The sequence below is a fragment of the Rousettus aegyptiacus genome, unplaced genomic scaffold, assembly GCF_014176215.1.
Source record: "Rousettus aegyptiacus isolate mRouAeg1 unplaced genomic scaffold, mRouAeg1.p scaffold_m13_p_7, whole genome shotgun sequence".
Taxonomy (NCBI): domain Eukaryota; kingdom Metazoa; phylum Chordata; class Mammalia; order Chiroptera; family Pteropodidae; genus Rousettus; species Rousettus aegyptiacus.
Genome location: NW_023416310.1, coordinates 22,152,131 through 22,170,373, shown reverse-complemented (window position 1 = coordinate 22,170,373; position 18,243 = coordinate 22,152,131).

Below are 18,243 nucleotides of genomic sequence, written 5' to 3'. Positions count from 1 at the left end.
GACAGATCTTGTTAGGGTTAAAAAAACAGCTCTGGCATCCAGCTGGGACTTTATCTGGGGAGGCGCTCAGAGGGCCTTCAGCAACAGCCACTAGGCCCCATGCACAGCTGCACCAGATGCCTGGGGGCGATCTTTCTGAGTTTGCTCCTGAGACTTCCACTTGCGCCACACTGAGTCAGTAGCTCTACATGGAAATATTCAAACAAACTTCGGTTTGGGAGAATCGTGCCATAAACAGAACGCCTTCATTATCTTCACTTCTGAATCATTCCTACCTGGCATCATGTGTGTTTTCGGCACAGGATGAATAAATAACAATGATTCATTTTATTCATGCCAAAAAAGAAAGAAAGAAAGAAAGAAAGAAAGAAAGAAAGAAAGAAAGAAAGAAAGAAAGAAAGAAAGAAAGAAAGAAAGAGAGAGAGAGACACATGTAACCTCGACATCTCCAGATTTAGCACCATGGTGCTCACGAATCTTTGCAGGAATCTGGCATTGTACTGAGGCGCGGATCGGAGCACCCTGAGACCTGGCATCTGCTTCCTGCGGCCGCACCACCACTCTTGACTGGTCCTTGAGTGCAGTGACTCTTTGGAGATAAAGATGGCACTATGGAAATGAAGATAAAGGAAGGGGTAAAACCCCAGTAAAAGTTGAAAATATGGTGAGGAGAACTGAGGATGTGTGCAGGGGATGTGTGGTTGTAGAGGAGATATGATATGGAAGAAAGACTGTGTCAGAGTGTCCAATTTCTGGTATTTGAGGATTCCTGAAGGTTTAGACACATTATTTTCAAATATCAAGGGTCTGCTATAAAAGAGTATGACACATTACAAACACTTTTTATTTTGAGAGAATTATAGATTCACTTGTCCTTGTAAGAAATAATACTGTAAGATCCCCCGTGTCCTTTACCAAATTTCTCTCAAAGATACTTCTTGAAAACAATAATGCCATCCTATAATCGTGATATTGGCCTTGATATAGTCAAGATTCAGAACATTTCCGTCGCCACGGGGATCCTGCACATTGCCCTTTTATAGCCACATCCTCTTCCCTCTCACCCTCACCTTCCCTCAATCCTTGGCAACCACTAATTTGTTCTTCATTTCTGTAATTTCTTCATTTTAAGAATGGTATATGAATACAGTCATATAGTATTTAACCTTTTCCCACTGAGCAGAAGTCTCTGGTGATTCACCCAGGTTGTTTTGTGTATCAATAGTTCATTCTTTTTTATTGAGGAATAGTATTCTGTCAAATTAATGTACCACAGTTTTTGTTTGTTTGTTTGTTTGTTTTTTAAGTAGTCATCCATTGAAGGACGTCTGAGTTGTTTCCAATTTTTGGCGATTATGAATGAAACCGCTATATATATTTGTGTAGAGGCTTTTTTTATGTCTTTATTCCTCTGGAGTAAATGCCCAAGAGTAGAATTTCTGAGTTGTATGATTGCACCATTATAAGAAAACTACATTTTTAAAGAAATTATATTATAAGAAAACTAAATGTTTAGTTTTTAAAGAAACTGTCAAATTGTGTTCCAGAGTGGGAGTAGTATATATATTCCCATCAGCAATGTATGAGTGATCCAGTTTCTCCACATGCTCGCCAGCATTTGGCATAATCACTATTTTTTATTTTAGCCATTCTGGTAGGTGTGTAGTGACATCTCATATGTGGTTTACTTTCAGCCTGTTTGAAGTGAATTTCTCGTACACGTAATACAATCAGGTCATGGTTTTTTAAATCTATTCTACTAATCTCTGTCTTTTAATTGGTGCATTCAGATTTTTTACATTTTATATAACTATTGACATATTAGGGTTTAAGTCTGCCATTTTATTTTTTATTTTCTGTTTGTTTTCTCTATTTTTCTTTTGTTTGCTCTCATTTTCCTGCCTTTAGTGAGTTAAACATTTTAAAGACTTCTACATTGATTTACCTATAGTGTTTTTAAGTGTGTCTCTGCATAACCTTTTTAGTGGTTTCTCTAGACATCGTATTATATAGACATAACATCACGGTCTACTGATGTCATTTTGCCAGTTTGAGTGAAGTACACAAAACTTACTTCATCATTTATATCTCTTTACTTTTACTTATTTATAATTGTCTAAAATGTTTTCTTTATGTGCCTTTAAAACCTTATCAGTGGTATAATTTTTTCTTCAAATATTAAACGTAATTTAGAAATCTCAAAAGAAGAAGAAAAGACTATTGTATTTACCCTCATTTTTGCTTACGGAGTTCTTTCTGTCTGCCTGATGTTCCAAGTTCCCTTCCTTTTCATTCCTTTCTATTTAGAAAACTTCCTTTAACCCGTTTAGGGTAGGTGTCTCACAATGGCCCCATCCCACGTCCTAATTACTAAATCTAGCAGCCTTTACTCACACTTCTCAAATTATTGGAGCTCTCTGTATCACTGGGTCCTAGTCATTGTTCAAATGAATTAACCTAATGTCCCCGTGTCCACTAGTACCTCTAGGGTACTGGTCACTATTCAGATGAATTGATCTAATGAGGAAGTGTCCATTTAGTACCTACATTCCGCAAATGAGGAAATGAAAGATTTGAACCCAGAAACTCTGGCACCAAAGTCCATGCTCTTAACCACTCCGTTGTATTTGCTGCTGCTTATTAAGCTGCCCCTCCTTCTCTAAAAAACATCCTTCTGCACTGGTGTATATGCGAGCATTTCTTGGTTCCCTTCTATGTCTTTGTTTCCTCCTCTGTTTTTCTTTTTCCATTACCTATGGGTAAACATTCCCCAAGACCCTTTCTTAGCTTTCTCCTTGCTTTGCCTTTATCATTATCTGTGACTATTATAATGAATGACACATACATACACATTTATCAATAGTAACATCCTGTCAACTACTTACATAGACCCACGTTTCCTGCTTTTGAATATCTGTATTTCCACAAAAATTATTGTTTCTAATTTGACTGCATTACCTAAGCTCACATCTTGCTTTTTTAGAGATTTATATTTTTTCGCTACATAACAGAAGTCCTGAAAAATGTACCTAGTTGTAAGTATACAGTTCAAGAAATTTTTACAAAGGGAACACTTCCTTGTAACCAGCGCTGATATCAAGAAACAGAATACTACCAGCTCCCCAGATTTACCTCTCCTGTCATTACCCACCTCACCCCAAGAACAATCACTATCCTGATTTTCTAACACATTAGATTGATTTTCCTGTTTTTGGACTTCATATAAATAGAATCATATTTATGTATTTTGGGATTATCTTTTTCTGTTCAACATCATACTTATAATATTATTCCAAGTTGTTGCATGTAGAGACAGTTTATTCATTCTCATTACTGTATAATAATCTATTATGTGAATATGCCATAATTATTAAAATCTATCCTGTTGTTGATGGACATTTGGGTGGTTTCCAGTTTCAGGCTGTTATGAATAATGCAACTTTGAATATTCTTGTAAGATTTTTTTTTTTTTTTGATATATGCATTTCTCTGGGGTCCACACTTAAGAATCGAATTGCTTGGTCTCATGATGAGCATATATTCAGTTTTAATAGATATTGTCAAATAGTTCTCCAAAGTGGCTGTAATAATTTCTACCAGTAATGTATGAAAATTCCAATCAGTCTACATTTTTGCCAGTATTTAGTATTGTATGTTTTTTTTAAATTTTAGTTATTCTAATGGTTGTGCAATGTTATCTCATTACAGTTTTAATTTACATTTCCCCAATGACTACTGAAATTGAGCAACTTAACATATATTTATTGCCAATTGCATATCATCCTGTGAAGTTCCTGTTTGAGTCCTTTTGTCCATTTTTCCACTGGGTTGTCTTTTTTTTTTTTTTTTTGTCCCTATTGATTTATACTAGTTTTTAGATAGATTCTGGAAATGAATCCTTAGTTAGATATTTCCACCACTCTGTGGTTGGCTGTTCATTCTTTTAATGGAGGTTTTTTTGCTGAACAGAAATGTTAACTTCAATGTCATCACAATACTCATTTCTTCCCCTTATTGTTAGCACTTCTTTTATCCTGCTTAGATATTTTTTTTGTTTTTGACTTCTGTACTTCTAATAATGGTCCTCTCATCTTTCCTGTCAAGCATGTTTGCCACTTTGGTGTCCCTTTGACTTTTTTCTCACCTCCTGTCCACTTTAATTAGTCTCTATATCGATTCGATGCTACCCTAGAATTAACTTTTACACACCTGTTGTTCTTACAGCCATCGCACCTTTTCGGGTTCCACTTAGCTCATTACAAGAGCTTCTAAGCAGCATTTCCTACCTCTCATCTTTCTCCTTCGGTCATATCCCTGCCACAGTAGTCTTATTAAAACATAACACAGTCCCACTCCTTGGCTCCAAATCATCCAAGTTGCCCCATTGCATATAGAATGAAGCCCAAATTCCTTACCTACTATTCAAGGCCTTCCAGGATCCCACCCCTCATTACTTGCACAGGCTTTCACACAACCTGCACTCCACTAGTGCTATACTATTTGCCATTGTTCCCAATGCTCCTGCTCTTTCTTATGCTGTCTAGAGTTTCTTTATCCCCCAGCAGCTTTTCCTGGTGAGTTGCCACCATCCTTCCAGGCCCTGCTTGAGCACTATTTTCTCTGTAACGTTTTCCATGATCCTCTCAGACCATATTCACCTCTTCTTTAATGCTATCTCGTGTTAAAAATTATCTGTGTATCTTGTTTTCAATTTTAGATTGTAAGTTTTGAAAGGTAGAGATTCTTGTCTTATTCATCTTTAAATCTCTCCATAGGGTCTTGCACTGGGGCTTTCAAATAAGTGGGTCTCAACATTTGTTTATTATTTATTCATTTATTATTATTAAGAAATTCCTAAGATAGTAATAAAAATAACTACAATTTATTAAATACTGTGGTAAGTGTTAAACATGCATTATCTCAAATATCATGACATTGTGAGGATTAAAGGAGATATTGCAAGTAAAGGCCTTGATTCATAGTAAGCAGTCTGTAAGTTGTAGCAATTATTATTATTATTCCTATTTAACAGGTGAGAAAGCTGAAACAGGTAGAGATTAAGTCACTTGCTCAGCCTTTCATAGCCAGGTGGAGTTGGAGCTTGAGCCCAGGTATCTGCCTGTTTTACTTGGTTTCTTAAATTTAGCGTAATGATATTGTGTATAGTGATAGTTCATCCCTTTAATTGATGAAGTGTTCTGTTGTATGGATATACTACAATTTATTAATCCATTCACCTGTTGCTGGACATTTGGATTGTTTCAACTTTTGGCTAGTACAAAAAAAGCTGCTGAGGACATTTATATGCAATCTGTCTGTGGACATGCATTTTCGTTTCTTTTGAAAAAGTACCTAGGAATAAAATGGCTGGGTTGCATGGTCGGTGTCTATTTAACTTTAAAAAAATTGCCAAATTGTTTTGGCAGTGGTTGCACCATTTCATATTCCTATCATCAGTGCATAAGAATTCCAGTTTCTCCACATAATTATAGACACTTGGTATGGTCAGTCTTTTTAATCTTAGTCTAATGGGTGTTAGTAGTATTTCATTATAGTTTTAATTTGCATTGTTATACTTATGTCATAACAACGACAAATGATGTTGAACATCTTTTCATGGATCCATTGGCCATTCATATCTCCTCTTTGTTAAAGAGTCTGTTCATATCGTTTTGAATTTTAAGAGTTCTATATATATTTTGAATGAAAGTCCTTTATAAGATAAATGTGTTGTAAATATTTTCTACTAGTATTTTATTTCATTTTTTATTATTGATGCTTTTCGAAGAGCAAAACTTTTAAGTTTTGATAAAGTTTAGTTATCGATGTTTTTTTCTTTTATGGATAATGCTTTTGGTGTCATAACTAAGAAATCTTGGTCTGCCCTAACATCTCAAATATTTTTCCTGTGTTTTTCTTCTAGAAGTTTCATAGTTTTAGGTTTCATGTTAACTATAGGATACATTTCAGTTTATTTTTGTGTGTATGACAGTAAGAATTGATATTTATTTTTTAAATATGGATACTTAGTTAATTGAATATTTATTGAAAAAACTTTTCTTTGCTCATTGAATTGCCTTGGCATATTTGTCAAGAATCAACTCATTTATCTCTTAACTCTATTCTGTTGATCTATATGTCTCTCCCTAAACAATACCAAATTGTCTGAATTACTATAGCTTTATAGTAAGTATTGAAATCGAGTAGAATAAGTCTTCCAAAAAATGTTAAAATTGTTAAAATTGCTTTAGCTATTCTAGATTCTTTGGATTTTCCACATAAATCAATTCATTAATTTTTATAAAAATGCCTACGGAAATTTTTGATTGAGATTGTGTTGGAACTTGGGAAGAATTTAGGCAGCATTGTCATTTTAATAATATCTAATATCTGAATATGCTACATCTCTCCATTTATTTAGGTCAGAGAAGTTGGGGTAGGAAACAAAATATTTTGACATTAATGTTAAACCATCGTGCGTCTCACAATTATCGTTCAGCTGTTCGTGTCAAAAGTCGGAAAACCTCTCCTCCACTTCTTCCTTCTTCTCCTTCTTTCTTTTCTTTTTCTTCTCGTACATCTTTTTCACTGAAAGCAAATTTATTACAGGCTCAGATTTTAAATCTACCAAGATCAAATTCTCTTAAATAATCTCTTAATCCATTTTTTTTTTTACTTCGTCTTTACAGGCACAATATATAAACAATATATTTCTTAGCATAAGAAAAAAATATTAGTTGAATGGAGTACATTTTCTTCAGAAATTTTACTGTGGATTTTTTTGTTTTTGTCTCCTTTGCAGAATTCTGGTTAACTCGATCAGTAATCATATTCTTCACATTTTTAAACCCAGTCTGATATACTTTAAGTATTTTATAAAGTATCATGGTATTCAGTCTCCAAGATGGCTTCCAAAGATTCTTGCCTCCTGGTATTCATACCCACGAGTAGTCCCATCCCACACTGAATACGCTGACCTGTGTAACCACTAAACTACTGTGGACACAACGGTGCATGACTTCTGAGGCTAGGTCATAAAATAAGTTGTAACTTCCATCTTTCTCTCCCTTGGATTATCGCTCTGGGGGATGCTGGCTGTTATGTTATAAGGCCACTCAAACAGCTCTACAGAGAGGCTGATGTAGCAAGGAACTGAGATTTCCTGAATACAACTGGACTAATTTGCCAGACGTGTGAGGGAGCCACTCTAGGAGTGAATCCTCTCACCCCAGACAAGCCTTCTCATGATATCGCAGCCCTGCTCAACATCTTGACTGCCACCCTATGAGGTTGCCCACAGAAATTATGTAAGACAATAAAAGTTAATTGCTGTTTAAGCCATTATGCTTTGTGATAATTTGTTATAAAGCAGCGGATAACTAATACAACTAGTTAGAAAAAGCCTGAAAAAAAAAAATCCCTAAATTGCACTATAAAAACTCTTGTGTGACCTTATTTAATACAATGATAAGCTCTTTTTATGAGGAGATCTGAATGTTTCTGCAAGGCATGAGGGATTCTTCTAATTTTAAGTGAGAGGTCGAATGGGCAGGTGTTACTTCTGGTTTTACTGGAGAAGGAGCTAAGAAAAGTGGTAGGGGGTGCGCTGTCATCCTCACCTGTAGTATGAGATGGGGCAGGGCATTCATAATGGTGATCTCTTTTCAGAATCCCAGGCACTATACGAAAGTCAAGAGAACTGCAGAGTTTCTTCCGTGAATGTCTCTGTCTTAGAATGTCAGTCAAAGCGAACAAAAATCTGGTTTCACTGCTCCATTGTTTCACGGATGTATTTTGATGTGGCCAAAATCCGTTTTTTTGTGCCACATTTACACATTGAATGATTGAGGTGTAAACTCTTGTGAAATTTTCATTTAATTACACACGAAGCTTCATAGAATTTCACCCACAGAACAGTAGTGTTGTTTTGTCAAGTGTTCGAGACCTAAATTTGCCGCTGGCTCACCCCCAGCGCAGTCATGCGATTAGTCACGCAAGTTGTCACAAACCCCCTTTGCCATAAAGGAATCGCAGCTGACGGCCCCACCAGTGCTCTTTTCCCAAAACATGTCTCTGAAAACTAAACTCAAACATGCATGTCAGTTTGGACTTATTTTTCATGTTTGTTTTGCCCAAAGCATGGACCATGTCAGAGAAGATGGAGACACCTTCACGGCCTGTTAGTCACATCTCACCAAAGCTTCTCAATGGGCTGTCAGACAAGAAAGGAGCCTCATGTAGCCACTGTAATCAGCATCCCCCATCTGTGAGGTCATTGGGACGTTTCAATTTTCAGCTCTCATTAGTTGAGCATGTTCCACAGGCAAGTCCTTATCTTTTGTAACTTTTGCTGCCACATCCTGAGAGAGCCTTTCTGCAGAATGACACTTTCCCCATGGGTCAACCCGCAGTAATGAGCCACCAGTTGATGTGCCCTTTGCACTCGCTAGCAGTATATGTTGATATTAACCTTTCGTGTTGTGAGATGTCGCTTTTACCCTTGGCTTCTGCCATGTAAGTCTCATTATTTCTAATAGGCTGTGGCAATTAGGGTCTTGGGGCTGTTGATCACAGCCATTTGGAACGGGGAAGGAGCACTCGGGGAGAACAGCTGTTTTTTCTTTACATGAACAATGTGATGCATAGCTCAGCCCGGATCTGCAAATGGGGCGGCAGTGGTGGACCTCCGGCCTCCGACAGGAAACTCATGGGCTCCTTTCACGTGTTCTGTCCTCACAGTGGCTACTGGCTGTTTTAAGCCCCATTTGTGCAGAATGACATGTTTGGCAGATATTCCAGTGTGTTGGATTTGGCCTAATAAGAAATTAATCATATTTGAGAAAAACATGAGTGTGTTCAAAGAGACATTCCCCCCTGCCCCCGAAGACAGTTGGCTGGAAAAGGGAAAGGGTAACACTGACAGCCAGCCATCTTCGTGGCCCACGGGTCCTCTGAGGAGGCCGTGTTGAGCCCAATGGATTTAGGAAGGCCCCTTAGACTTGTGACTGGGAAATCATAACTCTTGATAAAACTGTAGGGTTGTCGAAATTCAGTGGGCCTCCCACTACTGGAAGTTAAGAAACTGTTCCTTCAAGGTCGGAATCATACACTGATATGAAGCTAACAGCCTGGGGTTAAGGGGTGAAGGGGGAAAAGTCTGCACTAGAGGAAGTACATAGAAAATCACAAAGAACTAAAAGCATAGTACAGAATTAGCATTCGCATTCTCTTCAGTCCTTTGATCCGAAGCCCTTTCTACATTAGAAAGAAAACAAAACAAAGTTAAGCATACTTTTTGCTTCAGCTGAGATGAGATTGAAGGCTAAGGGACAACTCAGAAGACAGACTTCAGCTTATTCGTAAGCAGTGGAGCTTGAATGTTCTACCATAGGGACAAGATTTTTCTAAACAAATGCAAGAAAAATCCCCTATATTAATATGCTTATGAAAGTAACACTTGGGAAAGCCCCTCCAATGGATGTCTCACAAGTTAAGGATGTGCAGTGTCAGAGACTATGGTGTGCTGCTGCTGCTGAAATACTCACTCCTGGTGATGTAGCTGTTTCCGAGAGCCACTTGCTGATTTATTCTTTGCTCTGCAAAATGACACACTTAAAAATGTAAGTTTATTTCAGTTAGGTTGGTCCATAGTGTAAATATACAGTGGTTGTGACGTGGAGAGTTCAAAATACATAACCAATAATCATTAAAAGTTAATTCTTCTTTGAATAGGTAAGACGTCTCTATAAGAAAGCATAAAAACCTCCCTTCCTCCCTCCCTCCCTCCCTTCCTTCCTTCCTTCCTTCCTTCCTTCCTTCCTTCCTTCCTTCCTTCCTTCCTTTTTTCCCCTCCCTCTTTCCCTCCTTCCACAAACATCTAACCAACTTGCATTATGAATAGGTGTTGGGAATGGAGCTGATGACAATCTGTCAGTGGATGAAGTGTAGCCTTATTCCCAGAAGACTTCAAAGAGGGAAAATGGACCCAGGGTGCCAACCTAAGGCAACACAAAAAAAATGATACAAAAAATGACAATAGGAGTCCAGAAGGGAGGTAAGAGAATTAATTATTGCCAGCCTCTGAGATGCCACACTTTATTTCCACATTCCTTACTAATGGGTTGAGAACCTAGAATAGTGCCTAGCACAGAGAGGCACTCAATACTTGTTTGTGAAAAAACAATGACATGCTGGTAATGAAACCTCTGACCTCTTATTTGCGTTCATAAAGTGCTTTTTCCAGGTTACTCCCTCTGTTCTCTACTCCCCCACTCTACTTCATGGTGGAAAAATAGAGTGTGACCCATGTCAAGTGGGAGGATACTATTGGGGAAATTTGCATGTTTATGGCATTGACTCTTTGATTTTTCATCCTTGGATCCTTTTCCTTCCATTTGGATCCTGTTCTCCTTGACCTCTGGAGCAGTAAAGAGGGCCAGGGGCTGCCCCACACTTGGGAGCATCCTTTTCTGGGAAAGCCAAGCAGCCATAGGAGAGGGCACAGGGACAGGTGACTGCGGCCAGCTGCTCTCAGCCCTAGGGAGAATTCCTCTAGTTTCTTGGGTTCGTCCACATTTTCCCAAGTTGTTAAGACCATAGATCCCCAAGTGAGAGTTTGGACAGTTCTGATGCTTTTGGGCTGGGCTGCTCAAGCCTTCTGGGCAACAGAAGCCTTCCTCATTTATATGGCCAGGTGAGATCAGCAGGGCAAGAGGGCTCAAGCCCAAGGTCCAGTTTATACCATTCTGAAATCTCCTGTTTTCATAATTTCCTCATGAGCTACTGGAAATAGTTAGTGACTTGAAATAGTGGGGATTTAGAGTTCTCAGCTGACTATCTTTTTACATTTTGCAAATGCAACCAAAACTTTTGGTATAGCACATCCACGTGGGAACTACTGATGCTGGCCGGACAGCCCGCGAAAAGAAAAGCTCATGACTTGGTTTGCTCACTTTGAACACCAGAATCTTAATCACAGTAGGTCTATCTGGTCTTGATTATCTATCTATCTATCTATCTATCTATCTATCTATCTATCTATCTATCTATCTATATCATCATCCATTCATTCATCCATCTACCTATTACAATACCTAAAAAGACTTTAGAATGATAATAAAAATGATTGTGAATGACTGAACCCATTGAACAATTGATAGATGAGAAAACTGACACTTGAAAAAGACAGTGACTTTCCCAGGGTAACGTATGTAGTATCTGGTAGAAGCTGCACTCGGTCCTCAAGTTTTAGTCTTTAAATCCACCATGTGTTCTCTACTGTGATGTGAGTCCTGAAATAGCTACTGATCTTTTCCCCTTTTACATCCTCAATTAGAATGCCACAAGTGACCTTTGTTAAGAAACGTCTTCTAAGTTCAAGAATAGTGGACATGTGGGAGAGGGTGAATTATGGGTCTGGATCTGGAAAGAATTCAGTGGCATGACTGTGCTGTTCATACTGTTGTCAGCTATAATTCAGCAAGAGCCCTTACAGAGAACTTCCTTAATTTATGACACAGAGAATTTGAAGCTTTTTCCCCCAGGTACTGTGTCCATAAATGGCTAGATTATATGAGACCCTTTTCTTTGGTACATTTTTAGTTAGCTTGTGCCAATATACAAGGTCAAAGTACTTCTTTGAGAAAATAAAATTAAGTGCGTTGTGGCTAACTACTGTGTGGAAGTAAACTCAGTGGTGAAACGAGCATGTCCTGGCCATGAGGGGGCCACGGAGGACAGCAAAGAGGTGACAGACCATCTGGCCCCAGAACGAGGAACTTGAAGGAAGAACACGCCTTATAGGAGGTTATCATTTTTCTCCATAGCTTTTCCCACATTGGGTTACAAACCACAAGTAGCATCTGTCTGTCCCCTAAGTGACCATAAGATATTTTTCAAACTATTTCCGACAATTGAGAGAATTTCACAGCTTAATAACCTGATCAGTGGTTTGGGTTTTCAGTTGTTGCACGCATGGAGAATTTCATAGAGAAGTATTTAAAATGTTTACTACATTCATCTGTATTTCAACTGGATGGTTGCACAGCAAAATTAAACAATGAACAGATTCAATTTGACATTTGACACTGGATAAAATTTTGTTTCCTGAGTTTCAAGTTTTAAACTTTCAGACTGAAAAATAAGTCTTGTATGGAAATGGTTGGTTATGGAATTCAAAAGACCCGTGATCATGCAAAAGATGAGAGGAGGTAGGGTATTTAGGGGTAAAGAAGATGACTTCCAAGGGGCCAACTGAGGAATGCAGGACATCAAGGGAGTTGGGTCAGATTTTGTCCTGATTCAGGACTTAATGGCTTTGTCTGAGTCACAGGGACAGAGTGCAATTCATAGCACTGAAATGTGGTTCTGCAGGCAAAATGTTTGAGACTTTGGTTGGACAGCTCAGCCCTGCTTAGGATTGATCTCAGTGAGTGACATAAGTATGTGTGTGTGTGTGTGTGTAAAACGCATTGCCCTGTCCACAGAACAATTTCAGTGCCAGGTGGTCTGGGCTCCCTGTGACTCCAGGCAGCCACTAGCAGGCAGCAATTCCTGGGGCAGCAGCAGTGACTCCAAAGTAAGTGGCATACCTTTCTGACTGTCACCGCTCAATTGTGCGGGACCTCCAAATGTTCCCCCAATTATTTCTGGTAATCCCAACAAGGTGCCTCTCAAGTCTTCTCAAACAAATGATCATAGCCACCATCTGGAGCCACCATTTCCCCCTCTTCTCTGCCTCAAAATCCATTTGATTATATAAGAAGCTTCCGAAGACTACATTCTGGCAGGTTATGGCCAAGAGGACATGTGTAAGAACAAACCTAAGATGTCCCCCGGAGACTCCCAGAGACACTTGGGGAGCCTTTGTGTTGGAGCAGGCAGAGTAACACACTATCTGTGTATCTGCCAATGCAACACAAGCAATCCGTCACTTATTATGTTCAAGGCTCTAGAAGGACAAATCGGAAAACAACACTAACGACGACACCAAAGCAAACTGACAAACAAAGCAACGACTTTGAAACACGGCTCCTGTTCTCCAGGAGCATACACTCTGGATGGGGAAATCCACTTTTGCGCTCGCGCGCATGTGCACACACACACACACACAGTCAACACGAGTGTGTGTGAACAATGGTGCGAGGGTCTTTCTGAAATTGTGTCCTGCAGGACTGCATCAAGAGAGACTCCATGGAAAAGGTGAAATTTTGTAATTTGAAGGCCACTTTGAAGGCCGAGTAACATTTGGACAAGGTTAGGTACGGGAAAGAGGAGGAGGTCCCCAGCAGAGAAACGAACGTGGCGGAGACATGCACTAGGAAAACCAGAAGCCAAGTCGGGGACAGTTAAGAAGATCGGTTTACCAGGAGTGAATGATCAATGTAGACAATCCACAAAGCTAAGACTGGCAAGGTATATTGGAGTCATGTTATGAAAGGTTTTAAGGAAGATAGAAGGGTTCGGGATTTTATTCTGTAGGCACAAAAGAGCCATAAATGTTTTTGAAAAGGCAAGAGATACATCCAGGGGAAATTTTAATAAGGTTAATCTAACAGAGGAGCTTAATATGCACTTACATGGAAAGAAACTAGAAGAGCGATGAATTAGAAGCCTAGAACAATAATCCAGGCATGCGGTAATAAGGACAAACTAAGGTGATGGTGGTAGGAATATAAAGGGATGCAGGAAGAATCATTGAAGTTAAACCTTTCAGCACATATCTGTTGAGCATCTGCTATATGCTAAGCATAATCCTAGGAGCTAGGGGATGTAAACGTGGAGCTCTTTCCCCTTCTTTCTTCATGGCGGCAGTGCAGAGGGACCCAGATATGCAAGATGGGAGCTCTGGGAAGATGTGCCTTGGCTCTGGTTGGCTTCTACTGGGTTTCGAGTAACTTTGTGTGACTGGAACAGAAAGGCTGGGAAGATGAGGCCAAAGAGGAAGGGTCAGGACATATAAATTTCGGAGGCTGGGGAGGCCAGGCTAGTGAGGACAGGGGTAATCCTAAGGAACACTTCAGCTGCTGCCCAGGGAGTAAACAGGCCATTTCAAGATGGGGAGAAACTGGGTACATGGTGGCTGAGGGCAGCTGTCGTCGGCAGTTAGTAGAACATATTTTAAAGCAAATATACGCATTCCCACACAGCCACGCACACATATTTATTCCTAAATACAAACTGAACATTTTTCCTGCAAAGACAAAATGCCTACAGAAAGGTCTCTGCACTTTATTCACAGGAGAGCAACATATTGGGATTCCCTTCTTGCAAGAGCTGCATGTCTGCCTTGGAATGCAAAGTAGTTGGTTATGCCAGACCCACACTATTGACTTCTCTTCTGAATGTTTGGCACCAATCCAAGCTTTGCTTACAGGGAATCTCATGGCTGTGACTCTCTTCACGTGACTTCAAGATAATGTCTCTTGAGGTTATGTCTTCATTCTGGAAATTCACAAGACAGTGCCAACCCAGGACATGGCATGAAAAAGACTTCAAAAACCCACTGGTGCCTGAAGGATGGTTGAAGTCAGGAGCCAGAACAAACTTGGAAGGACGGCCACAGTGCCAGGTACCAGATGAAAATAAAATCAACCTCACACATCCTGCATGGTGCCTCAGAGGCCGTGGAAGAGCGACTCTGGCTTCCTAACCCTGAAACCCTTTGCCAAGAAAGAACTGCCTGTGTCAGAGGCTGCAAGATGTTCTTCCCCACCACAAAGCGAGAGGAGGTGAGGTCAGCAGAAGTCTGACCTTGGAGCAGTGAGCAAGCCCCTACCTCTGTAACACTGGGCTTGGGACCTAAGGACACTCCAAACCCTGGGTAGCTCTGCTAGATGAGATCTTGTTACCTCCTATCACTGAAGCTATTTCTAAGTACCATAGGTCCCTCTGAGAAACTATAGTGGTTAGGAGGAGCCTAGCTTAGCAGTCAAGATGGGGGCATTTTAGAAGGTAATTTACTTGGTTTCTGGTGTCTGGGGCAGTACTTGGCTCCAGATCTAAACTCTGTGGAGCTATCACCTGAACTGGATTGAGAACTCTCTCCCCGTCTGGAAGCTTAACTGCCAGTACTGAATGTAGCGCAGAATTGGGCATATGGTGGTTCTCTTCCACGCACATCATTATCGTATCCATTTGGGGGAGAGAGCCTGAGAAAGTTCTCTTTTTCCAGAAAACAGGCAATGATATTTTGATTCAAGATGAACGCTAATGAAAAGTTCTTCCTAAGTACCGGCTTTTGCCCTTGCTGGCCTGGACTCTACTGAGAACATTCACCCAATGACACCATCTATCCCAACCAAGAAGCAGGAAGGCTGACCCACAGGAAACTGTCATTTTGTCAGTTAAAACTTACAAAAAGCCATTGAAAATTATTGCTATTATGACCTTCTTTTTTTTTTTTTTTTTTGCCTGTAAAATGGATCTTTCAAGTGGTTCTAATGTTTTCTAGCGCTATAAGGGTGCCAGAAATGTTAGAAATAGCCTTGTCCGTGGGAGTTCACACCACACCAGGGGTCAGCAAACTATGACCTGTGAGACAAATCTGGCACTGCATTTGTTTTTATAAAGTTTTATTGGAATGCAGCCACGCCCATTTATTTACTTATTGTCTGTGACTGTTTTCATGCTACTAGAGTTAAGTAGTTGAACAGAGACTGTATCATTCACAAAGCTTAACTATATACTATCTGGTCCTTCACAGAAAAGCTTGCTGACACCCGCCTCACACCATGGTAAGAGGCGATGATATCATTCACAAACACTGCCACTTTTCTTACTGGTATTTAACACCTCTAATTTTATGTCTTACTTTACTTACTATTTCATCACTATTCTTTTTCTTCCTCGATGTGTCTGGATTTCCAAAGTCTCTCTTTTTCCTCAGGCTACTCTACTTCTCTTGCTTGTTCCTGGTTTATGAGTGCATGTCCTCATTTCTTTTTGACTCTCCTCTGTTCATTTTCTTCCTTTTCTTCACCTGCTTCTGCTCCTTGTCCATCCTCGTTCATCTCCTCCCACCTCTCACTTCTTCTTCTTCTTCCACTTCTTTACTTCCTTCTTCTCATCTGTGCCTCCTCTGTGGAACTGGTCAACTCTTTTGACTTCAGACAGTGGGCTGACTTCTCTTCTCAACACACAGAATAATCTTTTTCTTGCTCCAACACAATGTTGTGTTGAGTTCCCTCTTTAGAGCCTCTTGGCCCATATGGCAGGGTGGATATTTAACTGGTAAGGAAAGAGAGCATGTAGGAATCAGTCTACATTTAGGTTGGTTGGCTGTCTGCACTGATTGGTCAGTGTCGAATATTTTGAAAATCATTCTTACCATGAGATCATCTGCCACAACCAGCCAGACAGCTCAAACTTTAGAAATGTTGGTCAGGTACCTTTCTCCTAAGGACTCCATTAGCCCCTGTTTGCGGGCTCAGCCTCTGGAGTTTTAATGAGGTTCTTACTGTTTTTAATAGCATTGTGAGGCAGTGTCTAGAATTCAGAAATTAAGTCCATTCAGAATTAGGATGGGTGTGAGTGCTGGGTGGTGTCTTTCTTCCCACAAAGTAATATGTTTTGAATCAAGACACTTGTGGTCAAATGTTTCTCAGAAGCATATACCAGTAGTTACTAAAGACTTCCTTATGTAATTGTTAGGGGAAAAAAGTCATTTTTGGTTGACTGTGCAGCTTCTATTATTTTCTACCCATTAGCCTTCATTTCAGTTTGGGGATCCATCTGGCTCCATGGAATCTGATTTCAGGGGTAAAGCATATGACCTTGGTCAGCATATTTGACTTTCTGTTCATTGCAATTGGTTCTGAGTAGACACGTGACAAACCAGATCCAATCAGAGGGAATCTCAAGACTTTTACTTGAAACTCCAGAACGAATATCTTTTCTCCTTCCTGCTAGCTGTAAATTAATATGCACACAGACCAGGGGCCTGTTTGTACTCATCTTGGAACCGCCAAGGATGCTGGGCAGGGACTGGACAAAGAAACTAGGTACCTCGTTAGTGACATTGTTGAGCTGCTGGATCAAGCCTCATCTGAAGCTTCTGAACTTTACAGTTACAAGAGCCAATGCATTCATTTATTTGTTCAAGTCAAATTGGGTTGGGTTTTCTATCATCTGCAACCAAAAGATTTCTAGCTTTTGCCCAGGACAATTGAATAATGATCACAATGCAGAAATGACCAAGAGTCCAAAGACTGGCTACTAGTCTGCTTCGTGCTAACCAGCTGTGGCATGAGTTCTCTATGCTCTCCTCTCTGGACTTCAATTTTGTCTTTGAAGTACATGGAGGAAGTAAAAAGTTAGGCTTTGTGTCCTCTTTAGGATCTATTCCAACTTTAATTTTCTCTGAGCTCAACTCTCCTCTTGATTCATTGCAAACTGGCTCCTCCTCCTGGCGTGCTATTTTTGTCAATGTTCCCATCATCCTCTTGGTTCTTTGAATAGAAACATTGGTGTCATCCCTGTATCCCACCCCCTTCTCTTCTTTATCCCCTATATCTGTTCACTTTTCAGGGCTTGTCCAGTCTTTCTAAGTGTTCCTTCTTTTCTTCCCTTCCTTCCAATTCTTACCAACACCACTCAGGTCCAGGCCCTGATCTGCTTCCCACTTCTCCCTACATTACCTACTCCTTTGAATCCAAATTCTTTACTCTTACCAGGTTAAAATCCTCAAGTAGACTTTTAAAACTTTCCTGGATGCCTGATTAATGGAACATAAAGTCTCCACTCTTAGCACCGCATTCCGTTTGGTCCATTCATTGCAGCCACTCGAGTTCCTTAACTTGGATTACCTACAGGTTCAAATGAAACACAGGAACAGAAACACTGTCTTTTTCAGGGTGAAAACTTATGTACAAACTGTGTTGATAGTCCCTTCCAAGAATTTTTTTTGGGGAAGCATTGAAATCTGAGAGTCGTAGGGCATCTATCTATGCTGGTGAGTACCAGGGCTATCACCAGCCTTAGAGCCAACGACCCAGGCTCAGGAACACTGCAGCCTTATAAACTCCCTCAGAACAGTGCGTCCGAGGACGTGTGCATCCCTTTCAGGTGTTAAATAGACTTATTAAAGCAACCTGTATCTTGCATGTGGTCATCTCTGAAATGGTGGAGTTTTAAATATTCGTGACTTTAACATAACCCAAACAAAGACCAGTTAATCTCTAACAGTTCTACTCTTTTAAACACATGTTAATATATTAAGTATATACTTTACTGAGATAGTCTATA